The sequence below is a fragment of the Perognathus longimembris genome, chromosome 15, assembly GCF_023159225.1.
Source record: "Perognathus longimembris pacificus isolate PPM17 chromosome 15, ASM2315922v1, whole genome shotgun sequence".
Taxonomy (NCBI): domain Eukaryota; kingdom Metazoa; phylum Chordata; class Mammalia; order Rodentia; family Heteromyidae; genus Perognathus; species Perognathus longimembris.
The window spans coordinates 44,843,474-44,860,771 of record NC_063175.1 but is presented as its reverse complement, the minus strand read 5'-3'; the positions used below and the strand labels follow the sequence as shown (position 1 = coordinate 44,860,771).

Genomic DNA, 17,298 nt, shown 5'->3' with positions numbered 1-17,298 from the left:
CCCATTTTGATATTTTATTGACATGAAGACTAAGACTCAGTATTTTTTTTTAAAAACTTAAGAAATGCTAGTAATGCAGATTTATGATATAGCCATGATGCTATTTTTATAAATTCTTACAAGAGCTGGGTTAATAACCACATGTACCAAAGCATGACAAAGTAAGCTCAAGAACTTGGAAGATGAGGGCTGGGAATATGGCCTAGTGGCAAGAGTGCTTGCCTCATATACATGAAGCTCTGGGTCGATTCTCCAGCACCACATATATAGAAAAAGGCCAGAAGTGGTGCTGTGGCTCAAGTGGCAGAGTGCTAGCCTTGAGCAAAATGATTACTCTTTTTGCTTTGGTTTGTGTTCACAAACTGTCTATCCCTTTTGCCCTAGGCCAGATCAGACTGCAGTCCTCCTATTTCTGACACCTGAGTAGCTGGGATTATAGGCCTATGCCACCACAACTTGTCCTCAGGCTTTTGTCACTGTTCAGGGCTGCACATGGGAGTCTCCAGTACACAGATTATTGCAAAGGTCTCCTCCCTTTTAAAATGGTTTTAGAGGTCCCACAAAGCAGCCCTGCTCGAACACAACTCCCCCTCCCACTTGCCAGAGAACGGAGTGTTGCTAACATCACACTAATTTTATTTGGAGCTCCACAGAATGTAAGAAGTAGCATAACATGCACGGAAACTGCTTCTTATATTAGAGTCCCAGAAACGCAGAGAATTTTAGATTCCTGCAGAAAGGATTTCACAGAACAGGAAATCAGGAGGCATGTCTTAAGCATTGCCATAGTCCATTGAAACACATCATACAGATTTGATATCCATATGAATTCCAAATCTGTGGTTAAAATCATTGATATTCTCTGCTCTGTGCTAGAGAGTTATTCTTAGGCTGTAATGATAGAAGGTGTGTTTTACTTTCTTTCATCTGATAAGAAAAATGAGGATATGGTACACAATTTCATTTTTTCCCCTCTGTCATCTGAAAGCTCAGAATCTAGGCCAGGTCAGCTTTAGTAGGCATTGAAAGTTCTCTGGCTAAACTGATTTTAATCTCTCTGCTCCTGTACTCAATGGGTTAGCTCTTCCTGGTTTTCATTCTTCCCTTAGGTACATGACTGCATCGTTATTTCTAATTCTAAGCTCTGGCAAGTCTTCTCATGGGAGAAAGTACAGTAAATGCATTTGATTTGCAGTAGTTATTTACCACAGCTATGTTCTACAAAGTTGCTTTGAACAGGAAATTAACAAAGACTAGCCCCTGCTCTAGAAGGAATCTAACATCAGATTCCTACACATCTAGTCATGATATTTTTGTCATGATCATGACATAAATTTGCTTTAGGCGTTGCTACTTAGAGACATTTGGTTTCATACATGTATCTTTTGACCATTGAACTGAAGAGTGAAGAGCATTCGAAATGAAATTCATTCACAATGAAATTCTAACTCAAGTATTTTCTCTGCCAGGCTTGTCTCAGCCTTCTTGAACAGTGGAGAGCACCATGGTACGATGAGGGGGGGGCATGGATTTTAAACAGGAAAGCTGCCACCTCACATCTCAACCTATAAAAAAATATGACATACAGTAGATCATGAGAAGAACAGTTAGCAGGCTTGGAATATGGCCTAGTGGTAGAATGTTTGCTTCACATACACAAAGCCCTGGGTTTGATTCCTCAGCACCACATATATAGAATATAGCCAGAAGTGGCACTGTGGCTCAAGTGGCAGAGTGCTAGCCTTGAAAAAAAAGAAGCCAGGGGCAGTGCTCAGGCCCTGAGTTCAAGGCCCAAAACTGGGAGGGGGGGGAACAGTTGGATACAAGAGAGCTGGAAGAGTATACACAGAATGATCTTGCTTGACCTTGTTGGGAACTTGAAAGTCAAGCGACTTATAAGTCCCTCTCTGTGCAAGTCTGCAAATGATAGACAAGGCAGCGTGAATATTAATTTGGGGGTTACAAACATTTGGTTGAGGAGGCAAATTTGTAACTATGCAGCCAGCAATCCTTGTACATTGCTTCAAATTTAATATTTTCACTCCTCACTCAATTAGCCAAATGACAAATTATTAGATTAACAAGAAGAAGGTTCTTACCTTCTTGTGGGAATGGAATGCTGGTGACAGGTACAACTCATTGACCTGTAGAAAGACGAGCAGCCTGCAAGACCCACAAGGGCTCAGGTCCCAGGAAAAGACTAAGGAAAAGTGAGAGGCTAAAAAAGGAACAATAACACCTATTTCACAATGTCTGATCTTTCATACAGCAGTGGCCCTTTTATAACAGACATTCTCAATTTAGCTGGGAGATTAAGGCATAATTCTTAATAATAATCCTAATTCTAGCTAAGATATAATTGTAATATCCTTTCCTTATCTAGGAGGGATTACATCTTCCTAAATACATTCCTACCCTAAACTTAGGCAAATGCATCTAACAAAATGGCAAAGAATTGTGGTGCTATTACATCTGAGGAGAAAGTTGGTTAGTAATGAGGAATTTTGTTCAAATTGGTGGGATTATTTTTGTTTATATGCTTTTAGTACTGCATCTTGGGGTTAGGACTCTCACTTATCTTTTTTGTTCATGGCTGACACTCTACCACTTGAACCATTCCTCAAGCCTGGCTCATTGCTGGTTATTTTGAAAGCAGAATCTCTTGGGATTTTCTGCCCCTGCTGGCTTCAAACAATATTCCTCCAGATCTCAGCTTTTTTGAGTACCTAAGATTACAGGTATAATTCACCAACACAAGACTAAGTTTGGGCTACATTTTTAGTGAAAGTGATATTGTTCTGAGAGGAGATGCATCTTTCTAGTATTGATGATGTAAAGCCTGAGCAAACCTGAACAATCTCTCTTCACCACACTCCTTTTTCAGGCACCAGCATTATGGTACACACCAAAAAAAAAAAAAAAAAATGGATCAAAAACTGGGAGAATGGGAGGGAAGAATACATGGGAATTTTGTAGGACAGCAATCCACCTATTGAATTTGTTGTAACACCACATCTATAAAGGTCTCTTATTTAAGAGTGCATGTAGGGCTGGGGATATAGCCTAGTGGCAAGAGTGCCTGCCTCGGATACACGAGGCCCTAGGTTCGATTCCCCAGCACCACATATACAGAAAACGGCCAGAAGCGGCGCTGTGGCTCAAGTGGCAGAGTGCTAGCCTTGAGCGGGAAGAAGCCAGGGACAGTGCTCAGGCCCTGAGTCCAAGGCCCAGGACTGGCCAAAAAAAAAAAAAGAGTGCATGTAAATTAAGACTAGTTTGCTCATGACAAAAATATTCAGTTGGATTTCAATCTAGCCTTCAGTTTGGGTTCTATGCTGGTGAAACATCCTGAATCTTTTATTCAACAAATTATTGGGATGATCACCTGGAGCTCTGGAATATTTTTAAGGTACAGCCATTTGTCATGGTTGATAGCTAATTCTAGGTCATACAACACGTGGTTTGCAGGACAACTTCTCAATCAACATCCAGTATGTGAAGTGATTGTTTCAATGTTTAGGCTTTAAAAAAAATTAACTGCTTTACTCTTGGTTAACTGAAAGGAAGGGAAAAAATAAGACAAAAATACAGCTCCAGTCAAAGCAAGCTTTACCGATTGAAGAAAAATTTGGAAAAGGTTCTACATTTACATTTCACGTGTAAAAATTGACCTCATTCACTTGATGTTTTAAAGTGTGAGAATCAATTAGATTGTGCTGAAAGGTGACAGTGTGTCTCGTTTCTAAATAAGCCACTTTGAGCTGCGTTCCTCCGTACGAGTTGACATTGATCTCTTGACCCTGCTGACATGCAACAGATATGCGCCCCTGGGCTTTAAATGTTCCAATTATTTTGAATGACCAATAGGTACCAAGATGGCTGTTCAATGTGTGTCTTATCATCCCTGTGCCAGGAGAATCAGGAGAGGAAACAGAAAATGCCCTATTCATCCCTGATGCTATTTTACAAACAACATTATGTATGTCCTTTCCATGGTGAGTTAGGCACAGCTTCTTACTATAGGCTACTTTACCTCTGCTGAAAGATAAAATATAAAAATGTGGAGCTTTATTGAAAATCTAGAGTTACACATATGGTGTCACCACTAACTATATATATATGTATATATATACATATGTATATAATCAAACTGAATTACAGAGAGGTTACAGTTTCATACATTAGGCATTGGATACATTTTTTGTACTGTTTGTTACCTCATCCCTCATCCCCCCCTCCCCCTTTCCCTCACCCCCCATGAGTTGTTCAGTTCATTTACACCAAACAGTTTTGCAAGTATGGCTTTTGTAGTTGTTTGTCTTTTTTTACCCTGTATCTCTCGAGTTTGGTATTCCCTTCCAATTTCCTAGTTCTAATACCAGTATACCCGGTTTCTAATATACTCAGATAAGATACAGAGAAAGTGTAGGTACAACCACGACCACTAATTTTTAATAACTGTCAGCTCTATAGGGTACACGTTTGTTTTTGTGCCTTCCTGAATTTCAAATACCTCACTATTTTTTAAACAGCTAAACTCAGTCGGGTTATGTTTCTTTCTATTATGTCTCTTACTATTATTACTATTATGTTATTTGTACAGTTGTTTCAATACCCAGGGACAACTTTACAAATAAATTTGAAGGTTATTTCTGTCTTTATAGAAGTCTGCATGTCTGATCATTAAAAAGAAAAATAAGTACATGAATTTAAAAAATCTTACAAGCATTTGTAAGTCAAATGCTTTTATTAGAAACTGGCAAAATTATTCATTATGACAGCCTTGTAACTACATCTGTATGTATGTATGTATGTACTACGTACATATTATCTGTGTGTTTATGTGTTGATTTTGGTAGTATTTGGAGATGAAATTCAGGGTCGAGGCATTATTTTACCATTTGCATTATGCTTTACCATTGCATTATTTTACCATTTTGATTTATGCCTCCAGTCCTTTTTGCTTATGGGTAATTTTTCAGTCTTGTCATTTCTGTCTGGGGTTCTCCTCTGATAGACAAAGCCCTACCTAGGCTTCCCAAGTAGCATGTCTGAGATTCTGATAGACATGTGCCTTAGTGTAGCTTGTCTATTGAGATAGGGTCTCTCTAATTTTTTTTTGTGGACTCATGCCATAATCTTCCCAAACTCTGCTTCATGAATACTTGGAATTATATGTGTGAACTAACATGACTGACCCTCAAATAAATATTCAATAGGCAGTCATGGGCTTTCAACTTAAGGTCTTTTGCTAGACAAGCACTGTACCATTACACCATGTTTCCAGCCCTTTTTACATTGATTACTTTTTAGATATAATCTTGCTTCCTGTCCAGGCATATGCCTAGACCTCCATTAGTGTATTTTCAGAAGACAGATATCAACAAGCAGTAATGGGTATTTAAAAATATTTTTTGCTGCCCAGTGCTGGTGGGTCATATCTGTAATCCTAGCTACTCAGGAGGCTGAGCTCTGATGTTGAAAGCCAGTCCTGGCAGGAATGTCTATGAGACATTTATCTCCAACTAACCACCAGAAAACCAGAAGTGGAGCTGTGGCCCAAAGTGGTCAAGCACTAACCTTGAGCATACAAGCTCAAGGACAGCACCCAAGCCCTGAGTTCAAGCCCCATGACCAACAACAACATAAAAACTGAAAAACAAAACAAAAACAATAAATATATAATATATTATACATACATATTTAGATTATAATTTTATTTCTACTTTAGTCCATAGGTAAAAGACTTTTTATCCCATAACTTGTTTGTTGTATTTTGATATTTTCATTTAAATTCTGATAGATTATATAGTTTTCTGACAATCTGACAATCTGATCTGGTTTATGCTAGAAAATTAGATGAAATGAATTCTTATTTTCTTTCATACATGCAGATTTACAGATATATTTTCTGAAAATATATTTAGTATCTCATCACCTTGAAATGAGATATTATGCCAGCATATTAGATTAGTCTCCCTAAAACTTTTGCAAACAAAACCCATGAACTCTCCCAGAATCCATTATGTGATACAGGTGTTCATTACAATAGACTAAGTAAGAAACTGCTTTAGGATCTTATCATACATGTGAGGCAATCACCTCCATATGGCTTTGCGAAACATTATAGTCTTGAAATTTGTTAGCATTTGGGAATAAACCAAAATAGTGAAATATACATAAAAAACTAGGATATGTGTGTATAATATGTATAATATATATTTATAACATAATAGGTGTAATATATAGCATATCTATAACATAATAGAAATGTATAGCATATAATATATGACAGTGTGTGTGTGTGTGTGTGTGTGTGTGTGTGTGTGCATGTGTGTGTGTGTTTGCCAGGACTGGTCTTGAACTGAAGGTTTTGCATGCTTACTTAGTTTTTTCTGCTCATAGCTAGTGCCCTAACAATTGAGCCACACCTCCAGTAGACATTATGGTGGTTAATTGGAGATAAGACTCTCAAAGATTTTTCTGTCCAGGTTGGCTTCAAACCAAAATTCTTAGATCTCAGTTTCCCTAGTAGCAGGCTTTACAGGCAGGAGCCACTGGTACCTAACTGAATAAAATCTTAAAAAAGTAAAAAGAACTAGACAAAATGTTCCTACCATGAACGAATGATAAAATAGCAGTCATCAGCCAACGAGACATTTGTATAACTTGATACACTGTAGGCTCCCAAGCATGTTTGAAGACAAATGTAGGATATAATTTTGCTCACTCTACCTGATAATGTATCCGTTGGTTTTTAAGGGAAATCAAGCTATTATCTCTATGCAATTTCTCTGTTTTGATCCCTTTGATTCTATATAATAAGTCTGTTTTCCTAGGCCTCCAGTTGAAAAATTACACTGCATATTACATTAGCATCTGCTTCTGAAGGTAACACAGGACAAAAATTACATTCAAATTACTCTAAAATGACAAAAAAATACTATCAACCAAGAGATCTCTTGCAAGTATGTTATCTGTGAGGCTGGCTATTGAGGATGCACTGTGGACATGTAGAGAGAGCCTACAATTAGATAATTGCATATAAAAATAAGCCTCTTTATGCTAGTTATTGGCTGAGGTTGGTTTAGGGGGGGGTAAACCTGCTACCATTCTTGATAGAAAAATATGCATGCTGCTTGATCAGGTGCTACTGCATTCTGCTAGCTCACTGACCTCGCCTTACCCATAACTCACTATGATCACCTAATAGATTGGAAACGGAGACCTCACTGCTAGACACGCTGTTACTTACTGTACACAGTAATGGAGAGCAAGCTTTAAATTCCATATAAGGCTCAGTTACTTTCTCACGCACGGACTTAAGAGATTCTACTGAAAGGAGACCAAAGACTTTTCTACAAGAATGACCAGATGTTCAGAATTAGGACTCTTAACTTGTCTGGCCTTAAGTCTACAGATGCAGGGGAGATTTGAAGTGTAGGTTGTTTCAGAAATTCCTGAACATTGTGGTGTTTTAGCTTTGACTGAAGGAATTCTTTCTGTTGCAAACTGTAGCTTACCACTCTGTTTTGAAGCTTGGAACCTTTCAGATTAGGCATGCCTTTGGGTTTTTTTTGCTAAACTAAACAGGAGAATATGCTTATTGGGAAGAGTAATCTGTTTTCCCTTTTGATCCTTAACTATTTCAATCAATCAATTAGTTGCCAAAATGAATCAATAAGCTATTAATTTCCTAGTTTAGGAGATATAAAATGACAGTAAAACATGCAGAAAAATATCAGAAGAAAGCAAGATGGCTCTGACATGAAGCTCCAAGATTTCAATTTACCCATAATTTGTATTTTAAAAAAAAGTTCTTTGCTTCAACCTCCATGGACGTGAAAGAGACTCAGTGTGACAATTTCATCTCTATGAAAAAGTAGACCTATAATAAGATTATCTACCCAGGCAGGTATTTATGCACTGTAGGGAATGAATGGCCTTTGAGAATGTTTCATTTTTTCCAATTAAGTAGGTGAAGCTGAGGATAAATCATTTCCCTAAAAAAAGTCTGCAAAAAAAAAATCATCTTTTGTTTCTCTGTTAACAAAGTTTAATGATAACAGCCGCTATTCCGTAGCATGTTCTAAAGTTATTCATAAACACTACAGCAGTGGTATAAATGTAGTTCTTGAATGTCATTACTAGAATGGTTGTCAAACAATATCAGTTCAGTTCAGATCCAATACACAGGGTAATCTTAAGGTCATGTGAACTTAGTGTTATTTGCTGCTTAAAAAAAAAAAAAAAGAGTTGGGTGCCCGTGGCTCATGCTTGTAATTTAGCTACTCCTGAGGCTGAGATCTGAGTAAGCCCAGTTCCAATCAGCCCAGGAAGGGAAGTCCATGAGCTTCTTGTCTCCAATTATCCAATAAAAAGCTAGGAGTGGAACTGCGGCTCTTGTGGGAGATCACTAGCTTGAGCACAAAAGCTCAGGGGACAGCTCCCAGACTCTGAGTTCAGGCGCGTGCGCACATGTGCACACAACACACACACAATATTAATAAGCATGCAATTATATTTTCCTTTCTTAGTGTTGGATCAAAGAAAGCTGTCAGCATCTGAAGGTGCTGGGTGATACATCAAAGAAAGGAGCACGCCCTCTGACACTGAAGACCTCTACTTGCACCTTTATCGTCGTTTTTCCTTGAGACTGTGTGGTTTGGAGATCTAATTATCATCAATATCCTCTAGATCAGCTTTGTCTTTAAATCATTTTGAGCATTTTTTTCATAGTGTGCTAACTAAAATTAAACTCATTAAGATTATATGTATAATAGAATATCTAACCTAACCCTTTACCGTTTTCCAGACTTTGCATATATACTACACAGAAATCTTAACAACTTATATGTGACAAGAATTAGTCCAAATGAATGACAATAGTAGGAAAAATAGAACTTGAAAACCGGTGCCCTTTAAAACCCAAATGATCAAAATTCTGATGCTCTAATACAACTGTGAAAACTTGAAAAGTGGCATCGGTAATAAAGGCTCGTGTTGGAGTGAAATATGTGAAAGCCAAAAGTGATGGTGCTTCTTGTCATTCTCAAGAAAGAGCCAAATATCTGTGCAATATTTCATTCCTTGACAATCAAGTCAAATAGTCATCATTTAAAGTGACTCACAAATATTTACTAATACCCAACTATTTATGAATACTCACAAGTATTTACACATAGTAGGAGGACATTGTTTTCCAAAGTAGCAATATTTGTGCCCTTTTCTTTACATTGATTTTTACACTTTCAAATAGGACCCTCTATGAAGCACAAGATTTATGTCCATGATGTTAGCTTACCTACACTGGAAACTCAAACAAGCAATTAAAAATAAACCACTGGTATTTCCCAAGAGAGTATGAAATATTGATTAAGTTACAGATGGGTAAAACTTGGAAGATTCAGAGTTCATTAAGAGTTTAGTGAATGATGTCACTGCTTGAGGGGAAATAATAGAAGGAAGAAAATGAGTCTGGTTCTAATCACAAATCTCAACTGAGGTATTTGTTGATGTGGATTCTGTATCTAACTTGTACCTGACTCATTGACATGGTTTGGGGGATGTGCGTTTTTCTGTTTGTAATAATCAGAACACAAATCACTCGAGCTTCTGGAAAATTACATAATAAACACTTGTGAAAACACAGTTATTCAGAAGTAAGTATCTCATATTATGCATTCACAACAAAGAAAGCTTTGTACACCTGAAATTCAGAAGGAAGACAGAGGGGGCATAAATTGGACAAGTATGCATACAGCATGTTCTTGTACAGACTATGTAATAATCAGAAATAATTATGAGTGAGAGTGAGAAGCACTCAGAAAATTATATAAAAATTAATATAAATGTAATAGTGCCTCCAATTTTTCAAATGGTGAACTGAAAAAAAGTATTAACATATGGAGGTAGACATGGAACAGAGGAAGGGAAAGTAGGAGAAAGATAATAACTTTCCAAAACTTGATAAATCATTTGACATGATTTTTCATTAGAATCACTTAACAGTAGCTTACATACTTTTGGAACCTGTGAAATAATCATCATCACTAGAGAAATATTTATGCCAGAACTAGAACTCAGAGCCTTATCCTCTTGAGTGGTTTTTTTCTTTTTCGCTTGAGGCTGGCACTCTACCATTTGAGCTATACCTTAACTTTCAGCTTCCTTTTTAAATTTTATTTATGTATTTATATTTATTTAGGCTGGTTAATGGAAGATGAAGTCTTGCATACATTTCTGCCTGGCTATTGTTATTATATAGATGATATAAAGAAGGGTTATAGTTACATAAGTCAGGAAATGTGTACATTTCCTTTTGAACAATGTCACCACTTCCATCACTCTCTTCCAGTTTTTCCCTTCCCTCCCCACCTACAAGTTGTATGGTTCATTTTCAACATCGTATCTAGAGACTACCACTGCTTCATTTGTTCACCCTTTGTCCCCATTTCTGTTCCCTTCATTTCCCAAAGACAAATAAATGAACAAAGAAGACAACACAAATTGAAAACAAAGCAATAAGAGTTTGGCGGACTTTTCTAACTGAGTTGACTTCAAACCATGATCTTCAGACCCCAGGCTCTTGAGTAGCTAGGATAACAGGAACAAGCCGCCACTGCCTGGTGAGAATTATTCTTTAATTCTTTTAAGACATCAATATACATTATGTTAGGTTGTGGCAAATAAGTCTTGAAGTTGTAAGTAGGTCGTAAATCTGCCACAAATTTAATCATAGCAAGGCTAGAACAAAGCCATTGAGGGAAATGAAAAAGTTAACATGCTATAAATTCAGTGTCTGAGTATCAATTATTAGAGCATAACATTAATGTAACTGAATCCATAGACTCAATTATCTTAACTTCTTAGGTTCCCATATGATATCTAGGACACATTCCAGTTAAACCCATTTTCTTGTCCTCTTTGAATAGTTTAATTTCTACATATTTACAAATATATATTTATCTATAAATATAATGTAAAGATGCATTAAAATATAAAATGTATGAATATATACACCTGTGTGTGTGTGCACACACGCCTAGCTGTGTGAATACAGGGCTTGAACTCAGGACCTTATGTTCTTGCTTGACTTGCTTGCTTACCTGGCTAGTAGTTTACCACCTGAGTCACGCCTTCAGTCCAGCTTTAGGCTAGTTAATGGAAGTTGGAGTCTTGCAAACATTTCTGCCTGGCCAGCTCTGAACTGTAATCCTCCAGGTCTCAACTTCCTAAGTAACTAATATTACAGGAATTAGCCAGTGGCAGCTAGTTTCATTCTATAGCCCTCATATTTTGACATTCCCAGAAATCTTTGTCAATAGTACCTTTTATTTATGGAAATAATACACTATGTGTCAAATAATAAGACCAATACTACATAATTCTTTGCACAAGCTTTTCTAGGTCTGATTGCCTTGCCCAAGTGAGAGGGGCAAATATAAAATATATAAAGTATATAAAATATATATGTATTTTATATAAAATATGTAAAGTAAGCCGACTTGGCTTTTTTAAATTATTCCCAATCTGTTGTGTCCCTCAGGTCAGATTTAATTCAGTCCTATTTTCCTGAGCAAGTGAAGGAAGCAACAATAATAGAGATTGGGTTGACCCTGAGTTCACTGTAATTGGCAATAAATTTATGTGCTACAGAAAGAAAATTGATCATGCTTTTTCTTCTAAATCTTTGAAAGAGAATATTTCCTCTTTTCTAGTCTTTTTATCTGTTTATCTCTGTCTCTCCACATTTATATCTATGTCTACACACAGAAATACACATCTATATGTATGGATAGCTACCTAAATGGAAAGAAGAGAGGAAAGAACGTGCTAAACAGTGGGGATGTTGGAAACACAATCAACAGTGTCTTGTTTTTCACTAAATGTCAATTTTTTAAGATCAGACATCAAGCCCATAGGTATATACAGTTCAGCAATGGAAATATTTGCTTAATAATAAAGTAAAAAATAACCATTTGACATAAATCCCACCAATGTATGAGGCAGTATCTGTCTTCTATGAAATTGCTCAGAAATTATGTGAGTGCATCTCAGTATTATGGACTATAACATTATCTAACCATGATGTTCTTGCATTTCTGGACATTAAATACTTGCTTCATCGCAACTGCAGCTTAATTTACCGTGGTCTGTCTTGCTGCCTGTGCCTAAATTTTCTACTTTTGATTTAGAAAAACCTAAAAAAAAAAAACCCTATACAAACTGTGTTCTTGCATTTGTAGGGTAAGAACCTTGGGGAAGAGCTTGAAGTTCCATCTCTCAGGACTATAGAAACACTTCTGCAATACCTCTGACGAGTAAGTCCTTGGTCTCTGCCCTTCTTGGTCTTTCTTAGTCTTCGCTCCTCCAATGATTTCACAAGTGGTGTCTTCAACCTTGCCTTATATCCCTCTGTCATCTGCTTTTCACTCTCTACCTTCTTCTCTCAGTTATATGAAAGCTTCAAGTTTATCCCCAGGGTAGAAACACTGAAGCTGCTTTTGCCTTTTCTGATTTTCTTTTTCCTAAAGGATTTCTTTCCCACTTAAAGTACTTACTTGCAGTAGCAATAGCCTCTCAGCCTTTTAGTTTAGGTTTTTTTCAGTGTTGTTTAATCCTTCTTCTTTGAGCACTATTTTTTTCTATAAAGAAAGAAAAAGCAGAACAAAAAGTAGCCAGCCTGGGCTACACAATGAATTTCAGGTTAACTTGGTCAACTTAACCTTTCTTAGGAAAGCTTTACCACTTTCCAGTACTTTCGGAACGCACCTGTTGATCATTTAAGCTCTTTTTTCCGTCATCCCCATCCTGTATCCAATTCATTAAGCAAGACCTGTCAGTCTGCCTTGAAATATTTTCTGAACCAATCTGCTTCTCTTTAAGACTAGGGTTCTAATTTTAATCTGTAACTACCATCTCTGGTCCATTGGAATAAGGCCTCCCATCTAGTCTTTTTTCTACTCTGACTATCCTAACCAATGGGTATTAAGGAAGCCAGAGAGATCATTTTGAAAAGATCACTCCCTTAGATATTAAATGTTCTCATCAATGAAAAACAAGAAGAATGTTGTGGTTGTTATAGTTATTGTTTTCCTGCACTAGTTCTGAGGATCTATCTCAGAGCACAAATGCATGCTAGGCAGGTGCTCCACCACTGAGCTACATCTCAGTCTGAATAGCTGATTTGGTCCTTACAACATACACAGTTGTCACTCACTGCAGAGGTTTTGTTCTAGGATCCCCATATATATATAATGTTTCAATGAAAAACAAAATACAACTCACAAAGGAATCCCTTCTCCCGAGGCTCTTTCAGTCCAGTGAATCATGGAAAAACTTTTAGACCATTTCTGCTATTTTCTGCTTCAACATGTTTTCCTTACAAACACTAAACCTTGTAGAATGGTTCATTTGTTTCTTGACTACAATGTCTATCTCCCCACCAATTAGATGGTAAGTTCCAAATTAGCAGAAATAACTTATTAGCATTAATTTCTGGTCTTCAGAGCTTAGAAGAACCTTCAAATTTGTAGCATGCTCAGTAACTACCACTGAGAATTTTTTTAATAGGGTACACAATGGACTACAGTTTGATACATGGAGCCACAACTAAATTGTGACTAAAGTGTGCACTTATCTTTGTCAATCTAAAAATAAAAAAGTAGAAAATGTGATTGTGAAAAAATAGGCTACAAAAGATGCATGCTTTTTCTCATATGTGCAAATTAGATCTAAATTTACAAACACATATGTAAACACATACAGAGTCATATGCATATATACATAAACATGTTCACTAAAGTATATGCACACACGGAAGGATACCAATGCTGAAACTCTTTTGAACAACTAGCTTATAGTTTTAGCACCATGAATATCAGGAAGCTGGAACATGGCTTGTGAAGGGGGATGAGGTCAAGGGAAAGGGGAATGGAGAGAGGAAGTGTGGATGAATGCAATCATAACATTGCTAAATTGACAGGATGGGTGGAGTTGGAACTGATAAGGGAGAATGATGAAAGGTGTGACATTGATTAAGATGCATTGCACTCACACACTGACCATGTTGAATTGAAACCCTGTGGACAACTACTTAAGCATAATAGAACAATAAATAACTGGGCTATCTCTAAGTCATAGATTTTTCTCATTTTGTCTCGGAATAAATAAAACCAAAAGGCAGTATATTGACGACAACCATCCAAGCCTTACTGACCTGGCCTAGAATGATCCTTTCCATATTTCTGCTATGCCCTGCTTCTGCAGATCCTGGGCACAGGTTTCTTGCTGTTTCTGGAAGATGGCTGGCAACCCCTTGCTTGCTGCTCATCCGGTTGAGGGGGCTCTTCCTCTCCACATCTACAGGCCCTCTCACTCCCTTGCCTCAAGTTGACATGGACCTACCAAGTCAGGCGAGCCTGCCCTACAAAGGCAGTCCTGGCAGCCCCTGGCTACCGGCGCTTCATGCAAGCTTTCTACTCTCTCCTTAGTGTCTTTCTGTATGGTTGCAAAGACTGAAGTTGCTCATCTTGTTTAGTCTTTGTCTACCAGCTCCAGAGGTAAGCTCCATTGAGCTAGGAACTTTGGTCAGTCTGTTCACATAGAATCCTGAACAGTGATTCAAACTATTAAAAAATAATTGTTGAACAAACATATTGAAGAATGTTTTTGTTGAAAGAAGAAATTTGTTAAAAATTTATTTGGAGGATAACAGCATTATTCTCATTACTGGTAATATAGACAGTTGTCCCTCATTTTAGGAAGGCGTGTGAGAACAGATCAATATTTACAAAGCAAGAATACTGGTCATGAAGGTCTTGGAATAAATTGGGCAATGCCCTCCACTGTGTGTGCACGATTTATACCAGGTTGGTTATTACGCTTATTGATGCTGCTGCTTCCTGTTTCTATTAATTAAACTCCATCTATACCTAATCATGAATTAAAGCATCACTCCCTTCTTCGAGCTGTCTTTAGAAAGTGACAGACTCTTCATGGAACATCTGGTTTGTCCTGTCGGTTTTTATTGCCATTGTTCTCATGCATCTCAACATTACAACTGATTGCTCCAATGCTGAACGATTGGTTAACCAGCCTTGACAAATCAACACAAGATGCCTATTATAGCAAGAATATATATCAAGATCACATATTTAATAACATATAATAGTGTAGTATAACAAGAAATAATTGGGAGACAACTTTATATGCCTATCCTTCATATGTTTTTGATCAGAGGGACCAAAACCTAATCAAAAATTTTCCAAAAGTAAAGGTGGAAAAGAGATAACATTCATGTTTCCAGAAGAATGATAAAATAAATGAACAGTAATTCTGAAACTAGAAGACAGATTTTAATATAAGGCAGTGTGTCACAGAGTGGAGTAAATCACTTTTGTAGGGTTCGCTTTCCTATCAGGTCAAATGTACCTGTTCTAGAAATAACCTGTGAAAAGGGAGAGCAGTGGCCGGCTCACATTTGACAGATTCCCTTTAATCCTGTTTGGCATCTATGAGAACAGGCTCATCCAGTTTCCACCGAAATGTCTTCTTTTCCTTTTGAATGCAAGCTCACTATGAAAGTCACCATAGCCATCCTTCTGCCCATCCACAGGAATTCCCTGTCCCCTTCAGGAATGGCTAATCCCAAGGAGACAGAGAGGAACATTAGCAATATTGGGGAAAATGTTTCGGGGAGAGGTCACAAGCCAGGTACAACTCTCACTTTGGAAGCACAAAATAGGACCTGGCAGTAGCTTGAATGTTCAGTAAGCTTGAGCTTGTATGATGCTAATGACACCTTTTCTTGTTGTCAAATTCGAGTTCATAGCTAAACACCATGATGAATATTCCACCTGAAACATCATGGAACAAGGGTGAATGCTACTAAAAACGGAGAACAAGGTATTTCTCTTGGTAACAGAACTAAACCAAAAAGTCACCGCTTCTACTGAATAAAATATTAAACACTAATTCCTGTGATTAATCACCCTGAAACTGCCTGTTCATCACTGAGCCTCAACCTATCCATGTCCCATTCACACAACTGGAGTGTTCAGAGGCTTCCAACTAAGCCTCGACATACCAAGTCTTCACAAACATGACAGACATGTTACAGGTGTGTCTGCTTTAACCAAACAACTTCTTCCTAGGAAGCCAGGCTCCGCTTACACTTCACCCGCCTCAATAGTTATCGGAGGCTTAATTAGATAACATTGTATTGAGTGGGGCAATCTTGCAAGGTAGTTTATTGTGGTTACTTACACACACACACACACACACACACACACACACACACACACACGAAGAAGCAATACAGATCAGAATTCAAAAGTATCTGAGCAAAACCTTAGAGAACTGAAATGACTCTAGTCTCCCCCCCAACCCCAAGAAGCACCTAGAAATGTCCTGTCACTTGCCTGGCCAGCAGCACTCAGTCCCTTCTCCCCAGTGAAACTCTGAACACCAGCATCACGCTGCTTCTTATGAATCATTTTGTTTCCTGAGACCCAGATGGAAGGAACCGGGCATGGCTGTGCCCAGTTTTTGTTTTGTTTTGCTTCTTTCACCCCCACCCCTCCCCTCCCCAGCTGTTGAACAGGCAAACACCAAAAGAAAGGGAGCCATCCTGAGTTTGGGGGTGAGAGGGTGGGCAGGGGGTGCGGGTCGTGCAGTGGAGATCCCCACTGGGTTCCCGCGGGGCCGGGGCTCAGCGGGGCGCTGGACCTCCAGGCCTGCGCTTGGCACTCTCTCCAGCACCCCCAAGTGAGTGGGTGGCCCCACTGATCTTGCCACCCAGCCCGCCTTTCCCAACTCACCAGCCTGCGGGGTTCCCTGGCCAGAAAGCTGGTGTCGGATTTCAGCGACGTTTCTTTCCCTTTCCTTCCTGCCTTCCCTGCCTTCCCAAGCCCAGGGACTCCGGGCGGCCCCTGCGCACCGGAGCTCGGCTTCCCAGGGACCGGGCTGGGCACCGCTCCTGCGATTCCAACCTGTGGCTTCGGATCTCCGCAACGCTGGGCGGTCCCCGGCCGCCGGCCCGACCGAATTGCTTAGTGGCGGGGCCCCCGGCTAGCACCACCCCGGGGAGTCGGGCGAGAGCGGGGAGGCTGGGATCGGGAAGGTTTGTGTGAGAAGAAGGCGTGTCTGAGTCCCAACGCGGATGTGCCCGGCTCGGCCGGGCCAATCTCGCCGGTGACTCACAGGCTGCAGCGAGAAACGCACTTGGCTGGGGTGAAATTCTCCACGCCGGCGGTGGGGAGAGTGGGGGGGGGGGGTCCTGCCTTAGCCGCCAAC

General features: G+C 38.9%; 1 protein-coding gene across 1 annotated transcript in view; it reads right to left on the bottom strand.

Moving 5' to 3' along the window:
- Window positions 1-17,033, bottom strand: part of Rab27b (RAB27B, member RAS oncogene family) — a 50,415-nt gene extending 33,382 nt beyond the window's left edge. Inside the window, exon 1 of the mRNA XM_048363580.1 lies at window positions 16,824-17,033. The gene's annotated coding sequence lies outside the window, so the exon portion shown is untranslated. The remainder of the gene's footprint in view (window positions 1-16,823) is intronic.
- Window positions 17,034-17,298: the final 265 nt, after the last annotated feature.